This window comes from Rattus norvegicus, chromosome 11, assembly GCF_036323735.1.
Source record: "Rattus norvegicus strain BN/NHsdMcwi chromosome 11, GRCr8, whole genome shotgun sequence".
NCBI classification, from domain to species: Eukaryota; Metazoa; Chordata; class Mammalia; order Rodentia; family Muridae; genus Rattus; species Rattus norvegicus.
The window spans coordinates 82,120,929-82,133,607 of record NC_086029.1 but is presented as its reverse complement, the minus strand read 5'-3'; the positions used below and the strand labels follow the sequence as shown (position 1 = coordinate 82,133,607).

The 12,679-nt window shown below is 45.7% G+C and overlaps 1 long non-coding RNA gene across 1 annotated transcript; it reads left to right on the top strand.

Annotated features, from left to right (window-relative positions):
* The first annotated feature begins 44 nt into the window (after positions 1-44).
* Positions 45-11,041, top strand: LOC134481090 (uncharacterized). Its single transcript, XR_010056310.1, has 3 exons — positions 45-621; positions 2,107-2,231; positions 3,577-11,041. It is a non-coding gene; the product is annotated as an uncharacterized LOC134481090 (long non-coding RNA).
* Positions 11,042-12,679: the final 1,638 nt, after the last annotated feature.

Here is a 12,679-nt window from a genome sequence, read left to right as displayed (position 1 = left end):
AACTGCCACCGCGGGGGGTGGGGGGTGGGGTGGGAAGAGGACGCAGGTGGCACATGTCCCTTTGAGGACCAGCAGGGCTGTCACCATACAGGTGCAGCATGCCAAGCTCTGCAAGGTCGCTTAGCATGCTCCTGTGCCTCCTGCTTTGGTGGGTGCACATAGGAGTCCTGGCTTGTGGTCTGCTGTTCCGGAACTCTTCTACACGCTTCTGTCCAAGGACCGCTTGGGGCAGAATTTAGTGAAGGGCAACACAAGTTTGTTTAATTGGAAAGGGGGACGAGTTCGCCATTTAGAACGGTCATCCACTCAGTAGTCTGTTTTCATCTTCCCAGCCAGTCTTATCAATCATATCGTACTCTTTTATGAGCACCCTGCTTCTTAAAAATGAAGTAAATAAATAAAAGGGGAAAGGAAGTCCGCCAGGGTGACACACACCTGCGACCCCAACACTGGTGAGACTGAAGCAAGAAGATCAGAATCCAAGGTCATCCGGGCCCTAGCAGGTTTGGGGCTACCCGTCACAAACAAGAAGGACAGATGGAAGAAAAAGAAAAGTTTTGTCTGCTTGTTTTTAACCGAACGCGCATTGCAGGTTGTCAGCACCATGAACTTCTTGGCTCTGTAAGTGGGGTGTTTGTTCCCAGAGTTGTTTTGATTTGCTGTGTAGAAGTTCACTGTCAACTGTGGCAACATGCCAGACATCTGCACAGATCCAGACCTGACCCCTAGGCCCGGCGCTAACATGGAGAAATGCACGCGAGCTCCCGTTCCCAACCATCCACAAGGGAAAATACCGTGTCTCTAAGGGAGTCTCGCTGGGTGTACAAACCACACTAAAGGGCAGGCCCCATGCCCAGCATTAGATGACAACATAAACGGAAGTCATAGGGGGTGGGGGTGGGGTTGGAGGTTTTCTTTTCTTCAAACAATGATTATGTAAATTAATTATAAATCCTTTAATTTTTTTGAGATTAAAATATAATTCTATCATTTCCCCCTTCCCTTTTCTCCTTCTAACACTCCTATATACCCTATTGCTCTCTTCCAAATTCATGGTCTCTTCCACTTTAACTGTTTTCACATATATGTGCGTGTGCGTGCGTGTGTGTGTGTGTGTGTGTGTGTAAAGGTAGTAACGATGGCACCATTGAGGAAAAAAAATAAGTATAGAGAAAATTGTGAAACACTGAGGTTTCTGACTCCAACTTTTTCCTTACGGCCAGATGCATGTTCTCTATCTATTTCGTATCTACTGCTATGTGGCTAATTCTCAAATTTTTATCGCTAGCACCAAGCTTCTCTTCCAAGAAAGGACTTGTATTCATGTTTAACATGTTTGTTTGTTTGTTGATTGACACAGGATCTCTCTACATAGCCTTGGCTGTGTGGAAACTCACTATATGGACAAGGCTGACCTCGAATTCATAAAGATCCACCTGCTTCTGTCTCCTGAGGATTAAAGGTGTATATGCCACCACAGCCAGCTATATTTTATTTAGTTTTATTTTACAGGTATGCTCTTCCCGTGTCAGCCTCCCAAGTGCTGGGGTCACAGGTATATGTCACCTTAGGAATGTTTTTTTTTTCTTTCCGTTTTTTTTTTTTTTGAGCTGGGGACCGAACCCAGGGCCTTGTGCTTGCTAGGCAAGCACTCTACCACTGAGCTAAATCCCCAACCCCTCTTTCTGTTTTTTTTTTAAACAGTTTTATTTTTTTAATATATTTATTTATTTATAAGATATAAGTACACTATAGCTGTTTTCAGATACATCAGGAGAGGGCATCAGATCTCATTACAGATGGTTGTGAGCCACCATGTGGTTGCTGGGAATTAAACTCAGTCAGTGCTCTTAACCACTGAGCCATTTCTCCAGCCCCATAGTTTTATTTTTAATAAGTGAGTGAGTGAGTGTGTGTGTGTGTGTGTGTGTGTGTGTGTGTGTTTATGTAAGTGCATGCCATGTATGTGGATACCCAAGGATACTGGAAGAGGGTGTCAGACCCCCTGGAACTAAAGCTATAGGTGATTGTGAACCACCAGACACCATGGCTGGGAGAGAACTTAGGGTCTTCTGAGAGAGCATTGATTTATCTCTTCTTTCCTAGGAATGATTCTTGAATCTGATTGTTGTGTGACTTTCCTTGGGGAGATCCCAACAGTTATTCACCCAAACAAGGCACTGATGACAGATCAAAGAACCAATTCCACACAAATCTAACTTAGAGAACCGGTGAGTTTTCTGTGGTTACTTATAGGAACATGGCGATTCATCAAGAAACCCACTGTGGGGTTGGGGATTTAGCTCAGTGGTAGAGCGCTTGCCTAGCAAGCGCAAGGCCCTGGGTTCGGTCCCCAGCTCCGAAAAAAAAAAGAAAAAAAAAAAAAGAAAAGAAAAAAAAAAGAAACCCACCATAGCATGAATAACATCTCACAAAACTGCACTCCCAGAGACTCCTGCACACACACAGGCAGCTTCCCATTATATTCTCTCTATAGATTACTGTGTTATGAGCTTAGGGACGAGAATCTTATGAATCTTGCAAGTTTCAGGAGCTTCCTGGGCTGCTTTTGTTTACTTTCTGCATCTTATAAGCCTCTTTCCTTCCTACAAGGCTCTAGCTCTCACCAACTCATTTCTGAATGACTTCAGTAGCTTCCTTAGTTGGCTCCCTGTCCCAAATCTTGTCCATCTCCAAGTTGGACTTCACCCATCTTCCATGGGTCATGAGACTAAAATGTGAGGATCAATTCATTCCTTGTTTAGGGTCTTTATAGCCAGCCATGTTCCTGTTTACATGGGCCAGTGTTTAAATCCTGGTTCAGCCAGTTTAAAAATCATTGATGCCTGGGCTCTAACATCCTCATCACTTTTCTTCCTCTTTGCTTTTTGTAAGACAAAGTCTCATTTAGTTCTCCTGAAAGTCACAGTTGGCCCTGCCCTGATCCCCTTGCCTCCATTTCCCAAGTGCTTTCACATACACACCACCACGACCAGGTCTCCCACTTGTATATGCTTTACCCATTGCCATTCTTGGCAAGATTTCTTTCAAGGAAACTTAGAAACTGGCCATCTTAAAGGCTGTGGAGAAACAAGGCTGTAGTTTTCTGGAAAATAGCACAGACTCCTCCTATAGTAGCAGCAGAAGGACCCAAAGACTTCCAGGAGAAACTAGGGCAAAGCTAAAAACAGGACATTCCTCACCTCATCAGGTCTGTAAGCCTGAATGTCCGGCCAGAATTCTCCTGCTCAGTTGAATACTCTAGGCTCCCTCCCAAGATCTAGGAGATCAGAGTCCTTGGTCTCCAATACCATCAAAGAGGTCCTGCTCTCACTGGCCAGACACATTCCTCTCAGCATAGCTTTATGTCTCTTTCTTGGCCTCATGGAGTTTGTTCTGGCTCTTGATCAACAATGCAGGTGTTATAGTAGCTTCATGTCATGTTGCCATGACAATATATGACCTGAGCAATTTATGAAAGGAAAGATTTATTTCAGTTCACAGTTCTAGGCTCCATCTTGGTGAGGGAATCACGGTGGTATGAGCCTGAGATGGTTGGTCATGTTGTATCTGCAGTCAGGAAACAGGAGGAAGATGAAGGCTCACGGTCAGCGACATTTCTCACTTCACCCAGTGGAGGACCCAGCCCACGAGATGGTGCCGTTCACAGGTAAGGAAGGTCTTTCTATATCCATCTAATCTAGATGAGCCTTGGCTAGCATGAGGCTTGTCCTTTACGGCAAATCCTGACAATCAGGATTAACACCATCACGCTGTCACGAAGTGCTCATACGACCCTGTGTGATCTCAGTGAGAAGAGAGGCCAGCGCGTGGCTCGGGCTCCCAGAATCCACTCTGTCCAGTGTGCATTTCCTCAAACGCACGCTGTTCTCCCTCTGTCTAGAGACCTCCTTGGCTGGAATGATCTCCTCGCTGCCTTTCCTAACCCTTTCCGTCCTAAAGGCATGGCTGGGGCTCCCTCTCCTCCCGGAAGCTTTCCCCCACCTCAGGAGCCTCTTCCTCTGCACACATTGTATATAATTCCCCCTGGCCTCAGGACAGAGCTCCTGCTGTTATTTGTCCTTTGGAAAGTATGTCTTGTTTTCCCAGTTACACTGTAAACTTTTGAGTGTAGCAACCATGTGCTACTCTATAACCCATATTGCCTAATGTGTTATTCTAAAAATCATTGTGCCCAGTGTGCATAAAGAGGCTCGGTAAACATTTGCTCAAAGAAGAAAGGAAGAAAGGGAGAGAAATAGGCAATAAATAAATAAATCTATCTTGTCTGTCACTCTCCAGTTATTGGTTTTTATATTTTATTTATCTATTTATTTATTTGTTTGTTTGTTTATTTATTTATTTGAGACAATGTCTCTCTTGTAACAGTCCTGGCTGTCCTGGCTCTCACTCTGTAGACCAGGCTGGCCTTGAAATCACAGAGCTCTGCCTGCCTCTGCCTCCCAAGTGTTGGGGTTAAAGGCATGTGCCAACGCACCCAGACAGTTATTGACGTCTGAGAGTTGTTTTAGGGTGTGATGGTTTAAATAAAAGTGATTCCCATGGAGTCATGTGTTTGAAGACTTGTATTGGGCAGCAGTTTTCTCTGGGATGGGAAAATTCCATCTGATGGGGAACCGCCTTAAACCAGAAAATAACTTCAACCAGCTTCAGGACGTCCCTGAATCTGTTCAGACTCACTAGGTTTCTCCTTCCCAGAGAAAGCAATAAGGACGCCTGAGGATCACTCTCAGACAAGCCAAGCTGTAGAAGATCTTAGGCTAGACCAGCAGCAGCCTGGAAGAAGTAGAAACCAGTTGAGCTGCCTGGAAGCTTGTCACCAAGCTGAGTCACTTGAAAAGGACACTCTCCAACCTGCGTGCAGGCTGTGCACTGTTCCCAGCTTCTGTGAGCGGTCACCAGCTCTGGAGTGGTCTTTGGTGATGCAGCTGTCTTTGCATCACGTCTACTCCTGTGAGCAACCCCTCACCCATATTCCAGTAAGTGACCTGTGGTGGTTTATGTGAGAAAGCGCCCCACCCCATAGACTCATAAATTTGAATGCTTAGTTATTAGGATGTGAAAAGATCTGAGAAGGATTCAGAGGGGTGGCCCTATTGGAGTAGATGTGTCATTAGGGGTGGACTTTGAGGTTTCAAAAGCTGACACCAAGCCTGTCTCTGCCTGCCCATCCACCTGTGGATCAGGATGCTGTTCTCAGGTGTTCTCCAGCACCATGCTTGACCATGCTCCCTGTCATGATGATATTGGACTACCCTCTGAATTCATAAGCAAGCCCCCAATTAAATACTTTCCTTTGTAAGAGTTACCTTGGTTACAGGTCTTGTAGAACACTTGGTCTCTGTTTTATGGCTGTTTGCGGAGGACTGGGAGGTCAGGGTCTTGTTGAAGGAAGTATATTACTACAGGCGGCTCTGAGGTTCCAAAGGACTCAGGCTATTTTGAGTTAGCTCTCCTGCCTCCCACTCGTATATCAAGATACAAAACCTCAGTTGTTTCTGCAAAGCCATAGTGGACTCTAAGCTCTAAAACCGTAAGCACGGTTAAACAGTCTTTCATAATGGTCTTGGTCATACTTTGTCCCAACAATAGAAAAATAACTAAAACAAGTATTTTTGTGCATGTTTTGTTTGTTTCTTTTCTTTTCTAACTTGAGACAGAGTCTTTCTACATAGCCCTGGCTATCCTGAAACTCACTATATAGACCAGGCTGGCCTCAAACCCAAAGAGGTCCATCTTCCTCTGTCTCTTAAGTGCTGGGAATACAGGTGAGTGTCATCACACCTATTCTCTTTTATTTCTTTCTCTTTTTTTTTAAAAAAAGAAACCAATTATCTTTATTTTATGTGTATTGGTGTTTTGCCTGCCTGGATGTTTGTGTAAAGGTGTCAGGTCCCCTGGAACTGGAGACAGTTGTGAGTCACCAGGCGAGTGCTGGGAACTGAACCTGGGTCCGCTGGAAGAGCAGTCAGTGCTCCCTACTACTGGGCCATCCTTCCAGCCCCTATTCTATTTCTTAAACTAAGCTTCCTAATAGCTTGCCACTTTGTGGGCCATCTCAATCTCCCAGAGAGATCAAAAGGAACTTGCTTTGTAGGTGACAATTAAATGCTCTTCTGGACCAGTATCAGGAGATGCTTACAGTGGAGACTGAATGGTCACATACCTGAGTCGGAGCAGAATGTATAACAGATCTGCTAGGAGAAAGGGGACCAACTTTCCCAGAGGGGACCACGGGAAGGAGGAGACAGTGAATGTGACCCAGCCAGGGAGTAGCAAGAACTAGGCCTAGAAGGTTACCGTGGGCCCAGAGACTGTCCATTGGCTTCACCTCTGGCGTTTTCCACCTGCCATGGTCTCTCATCCTTCTCACCGCAGACAGAGCGACTTTCTTATGCTGGCCTTTCAGTATGGTGGCTGGGCCTGGCCACGCAGTGAGCTGGTGCCTACTGTGCTTCTCTCAGCCTTGGCACATGACAGGGAGGGGACTTCCTTTGAGGGTTTAACTGGGAATTTGTCCTCTTGCCCCACGTCAACTGGTTGCTTCAGGACACTCCTCAATAGTTTCATTTCCCTCATTTGGAATAAAGTTTTTAAGAACCAAAAATCCAAACCAGAGAGAGAGAGAAATGAGGCGGCCGCCCACACTGGCACCGCATGATGCCAACCCCGAGAGGGCTTGAGGTTAGTGTAAAGACCCGAAGCTCTGGGGAGTGTGAGGTTTGCAGGTTGCCATGGGGTCCTTCCCAGCATCCCACTCTTCTTGAGCCATCTGGAAGATGGGGTTGCTCTCAAATCCTGAGGTCATCTCCTCAGGTTCTGGTCTTCTCGGCCACTAACTGCAGTGACTTATCTCTATGGGCACACCACCTCTTCCTGTTTTGGAAACAGTGACAGTATCAACAAATACACAAAGATCTCATGCAGTACAAAGACAATGAAATGGTCATGGACGTCTCCTGTCAATGGCGGAGATTTAAGGATGGCAGGACAGGAAGGTGGATCCCCCCAGCTGACCGCCATAACAGAAGGAATTAGGCATTTGAGCCTTGGTGGGCAGAGGGAGAAGGCATAACTATGGAAGATCTCAAACAAGCTGTTCTGGGATATCTGAGCTGTGACTTGTACGGGTCAGAGACGGGGCAGACAGGATGGGGAGAACCTTAAATAAGGCCAAGGTCAAAAGAATGGAGGATGGGAAAGAGGGCTTATCCATGGCTCTGTCCAATGCTGAAAGGGAGTCACTGAACTGTTGTGGTTCTCCACATCCCCAGGCGCCCTGAGCCCTGAGCCCTGAAATGCTAGGGCTCTGACTTGGTCTTGTTTATATTTCCTTAGCCTAAGCATCTTGCAGGGGCTGTGCAAACGTTTCTTAACCAAACGAAGGTTGGCGTCATTTCCTCTACAACAGTGGGAGAGGTTGAGGACTTGAGAAGTCATTCATTGGTAACTCAAAAGTACGTTTCCCACAAGCAGTGGTGGTACTCATATGTGAGGCCAGCCTGGTCTACACAGTGAGTTCCAGGGCAGCCAAGGCTACACAGAGAGACCCTGTCTTTTAAAAAACAAAAAACAAACAAACCACTTCTTTTTTTAAAGGTTTTTTTTAGGTTTGTTATACATATGCATGAGTGTTTTCCCTGTATGTCTATGTGTGCACCATTTGTGTGACTGGTGCCCATGAAGGTTAGAAGAGGTGTTGAATCCCCTGGATTTGGAATTACAGAAAGTTCTGAGGCACCATATGGATGCTGAGAAAGATCCTCTGTAAGAGCAACACGTGCTCCTAACCACTGAGCCACCTCTCCAGTTCCCGAGAAGGATTTTTTCATAACTAATGAATGAAAACCTCAGAATCCTTGCTGGAGGTTTCTCTCGTTTCATCCTGTTTCCATGCTTAGTCCCTCCACCAAAACACGAAGTCTTCCTCGAAGCCCAAATTCTGTCTGGGGCCAGTGAGATGGCTCAGGGAGTTAAGGTGCTTGCCTTCGAGCCTGAGGATCTGAGTTCAATCCCCAAGACCTACATCTTCAGGGTGTCCTCTGACCTCCAAAAGCGTGCCACGGTAAGCTTGTACCTATGTACCTATGCGTACATTCTCTCCAAATAAGTCAATATATCTAAGATGGCAGCTGGTCATGGCAGCACATGTTTGTAATCTCAGCAGAAGCAGAAGCAGATGGGCCTCTGCGAGTTCAAGGCCAGTTGATTGATATAACGACTATTATAGCCAGTTCCACACCAGTCAAAGCTACGTAATATGACAGTCTCAAAAATATGAAGTTAAAAAAAAACATAAAACTAAGAGGCAGGAGAGATGGCTCAGTGGTTAAGAGCACTTGCTGCTCTTCCAAAGGACCTGGGTTCAACTCCCAGCAACCACATGGCAGCTCACAAGTGTCTGAGTCCAGTTTCAGGGGATCTGACCCCTCCACAGTGCATAGATACACATGCAGGCAAAGCATCCCTTCATATGAAATACAAAATTTAAAGAATTCTGCCTTGGGCTTTCACCTTTTTCTTCTTAAATATAGAATGTTCTTAGGCCCTTTGTACCATATACCCACATCATTCATCTCTTAATTCCTTTTAGGTATCACTTATTCAAAGAGGGTTCCTCAGGCTTGAAGGCAAGCACCAGTAATTTAAATACTAACTCCCTATGAGGCAGTGGTCCACGTTAGAAAACCTGGTAAGGTCAAGTGATGTCTCAGTCAGGGTTCCTATTCCTTCACAAATAATATGACCAGGAAGCAAGTTGGGGAGGAAAGGGTTTATTCAGCTCACACTTCCACATTGCTGTTCATCACCAAAGGAAGTCAGGACAGGAACTCAAGCAGGTCAGGAAGCAGGAGCTGATGCAGAGGCCATGGAGAGATGTTAGTTACTGGCTTGTTTTCCTATAGAACCCAAGACTACCAGCCCAGGGATGGCACCACCCACAATGGGCTGGGTCCTCCCTCTTTGATCACTAGTTGAGAAAATTTCTTACAGCTGTATCTCATGGGGGCATTTCCTCAACTGAGGCTCCTTTCTCTGTGATAACTCCAGCTTGTGTCAAGTTAACATACCAAACCAGCCAGCACAAGTGGATTCAGACACCCCCACTCCCAGCCCCTGCACCCTCATGCCTGAGAACCGTAGGTGTTTGTTTCTTCTACTCCTGACCAGATTGCTGTCCTGGAACACGTGACCATGACACCCCACATAAAGAACATGACCAGTAGTCATGTAACACAGAACACAGAGTTCTCCATGCAAATGAGGTGTCTAGATGGGCTCTGCGGGTTTAGCCAATTAGCTTCCCTTCCCAAACATTCCTTCCTGCAGAAAGTATTTAATCTCTGGTCTACTCTGAGGAAGCTGCATGCACCCATTTTCCACAATGAACAATGAAAAAACAGTTTGGACAAACAAGGACTGTCTCTCTCATCAAGAACCACTGTGGATGATGTAGGGGAAGCCTCTTTTCTTTGTACAGAGCCACCCAGCCTGTCTCCCTCAGAAGGCCCCACAGTGCTCCCAGATATCTACCTCATCGCTCAGCCCCACCCCTACCCCATTCAGGACTCCTCAGACTTCCCAGCAATGTCTGGGTATTCAGGAGTTAGGGAACCCCAGCAACAGACTGTGTCATTTCTCACCAGAGCTTCGGACTGTGTTCTCCCATCCCCTGAGCGGTATATCAGTGCTTTCTGAAAGCCCAACACCTGATGGCAGAGAAGGGTAAAATGCAGCCTGGGCGGAGTTCTGAATTTGCACACCCCAGCAGCAAGGCAGGGTGCCTTGCCAAAGAGGGAATCCTTAGTCACACCATTTAAATACCAACCCCTTGTCACTTTCTTTTCCCTGACTTTGCCTTTTCTTTACAGTATATGTATTTATGTCACCTTACAATGTTTTTATATACTAACTTACTAATTAATTTCTCCTGATCACCAACTAGATTATGTGCTCCTGGGGAAAACACCATCTGTTAACTCACTGCTGTACACCGAGATGCCGCAGAGCATGGCACATACCAGGTGACATGAATGAATGACTGAATGAAAGACCATCTACATAGAAGCTTCAGTTGAGTGGCAGGGGCCAGGAGCCAGGTGTCACCTGTTGTTAAATTAGTGAATTGGGGCATTGGGGGCAAATAGGAAAGGACCATTGTTCTTTCAGAGAATGAGCATTTGGTTACATTGTGAACCCCTAGACTGTGAACTATAAGAATGTGTTCGTAATTGTGGCTCAACCTTTGATCCTCAAGTTTTCTGTCTACTGTAAACAAGTAGTTGTAGTGTGGTTCAGCCCAGGCACACATTTTTAATCCAAGAGCTAAATAAGGTCAGCCCTAGGTCAAGAGGCGGAGCAAGCAACCAGCCTATGGGAAGTGCACATAAGTAGCCAGAAAGGAGGTCTTTGAGTTGAAGGGTGTCTACCACATGGACTTTGTGGGGAAGGAGATAAAGCTCTTTTTTTTTTCTGGGATGTTAGTGGAGTAGGAAGGTAAGCCGGGTGCTTTCTTTGCCTCTCTGAGCGGCAGACTTTCACCCCAGCGTCTGACTCCCGGGTCTTCATTTGGTTACAATTGAACAGCTGGGATTTAGTTTTTTTAAACAACAATTCATATCAGGTGGCTCAAAACTACCTTTAACTCCAGCTCTGGGAGATGTGGTGCCCTCTTCTGACCTCTGCAGCGTCTACACTCACATACACCCACATGCACACACACACACACACACACACACACACACACACACACACACACACACATAAATAACCGAGTGGATCTGTGAAGGTGGCAAGTTATTACATAAACATCATCTTAACTTATAAATTATCACATAAGGCCCCATTTTCCCCTGACAAAACAGATCCGTGAAAGGTAAGCAGGGTGGGACCCGGTGTCCTTAAAATATGGTTTAGCTGTGACAAAAATTAAAATCGTCCACATATGGTGATGTAATCAGCACAGAGGAAAGAAACCTGAACTTCCTGTTGAGCATCAACAAAGACACACCTGGAAAAAAGAGGCTCGGGCTGGAGAGAGACAGCTCTGTTGGTAGAGATGCCAAGTCTGGGGACCTGAATTCAACCCCCGGAGTCCGTGTGGTCATCCTCAGATTGCCGAGCGTGTGCTCCACACAGTCACCCACACTAGATATATGGGGTGGGGGAAAGACAGGTTTTACGTGGGAACTCTCAGCCTGCGCTGTTTATGACAACAGCAAGCAAACCCAGTGGAGAAGAAAGCAGACTTTGACATGGAGCCCAACGCACAGCTATTTTCATTCAGGCCCACACACTGTAGTATTCTTCAATGACTCTGCTTATAGGTAATATAGTTTGCAGAAGAGAAAGACTGGATGAGTGGAGTATACATACAAGGCCACATAGTAGAACGTGTACTAAGCACCTACTTAATTCTTCAGAAATGTATTTGAAACCATGTGTCCATGTGGGTGACTGTTCACGTGAGTGCGGGAAGCCAAAGGTTTTAGACCCCCCTGGAGGTGACGGTTACAGATGGTGGTGAGCTCCCATGTGGGTACTGGGAGCCAAACTCAGGTGCTCTGCAAGAGCAGCAAGTTCTCATGACCACTGAGCCATGTCTTGGGCCCCACCAACTAGGTTTTTAGGAATGTTGACTGTTTATTACCCGGGGACTGGAGCAATGGCTTGGGGGTTAAGGGTGCTTACTGCTCTTGTGGATTGATTCCCTTAGTTCAGTTCCCATATGGTAGCCCATAACTGTCCATAACACCTTCTTTTGATTTCCATGGGTCTCAGGCACACATGTGGCGCATATATATATATGTATATATATATATACACACACATATATGTGCATAGATATATGCAGGCAGAATGTTCATATAAAATATAAAAAGTTTTTGAACTGGGATGTGGTGGCACACACCTTTAATCCCAGCACTTGGAAGGCAGAGGCAGGCAGATCCTCACAACTCTGGAAGCTTCAACTGACGCTCCACCCTATCCCCTCCTCTGCCCTCTCCCCTCCCCCACCCCCTCCCCCACCCCCAGTCCCACATCCTCCCCGTTCTAGGAAGTCACCTCCACTCTGTTCCCATGGGTATTCCCTTCACGGGCTCACCATGTCCAGGATGATTCTGAATTCTAAAAAGCACTGAAGGTTTGAGGCCAGCCTAGTCTACAGAGTGAGTTCCAGGATAGCTAGAGCTACAGAGAGAAATCCTGTCTCGAAAAACAACAACAAAAAATATATTGTATATATAAAAAGTATTTTTTTTTCTGACTGCTAAAGCAAGGCAAAAATAATAAAAAGCCTATTCACCTATTGCAAACATTATATGGCCTTTCAAGCTTCCCCAATTGCATGCACAATTCTATATAATTATATATAGTATTATATTCTGTCATTTGTATTATATTCTGCATGCTTCTTATAAATTTGCATTATAATTTATAGCAGTTGGGTTGTCTTTTCATGACTGCACAGTTCCACTATCCAGGTCTCCTTAGGGCGGCACCTTGGCTTTGGTCCAAATCCCTCACCCTAAATTCTGGAAGCCAGAAAAGTGCCAAAGATCACAGTGTCTCATAATTTAGAGCCATGACACTGTTGCTTACATAATTCCTTCAACCGGGCCTAGGGCCACGATGCCAAATCAATACAGTGATATTT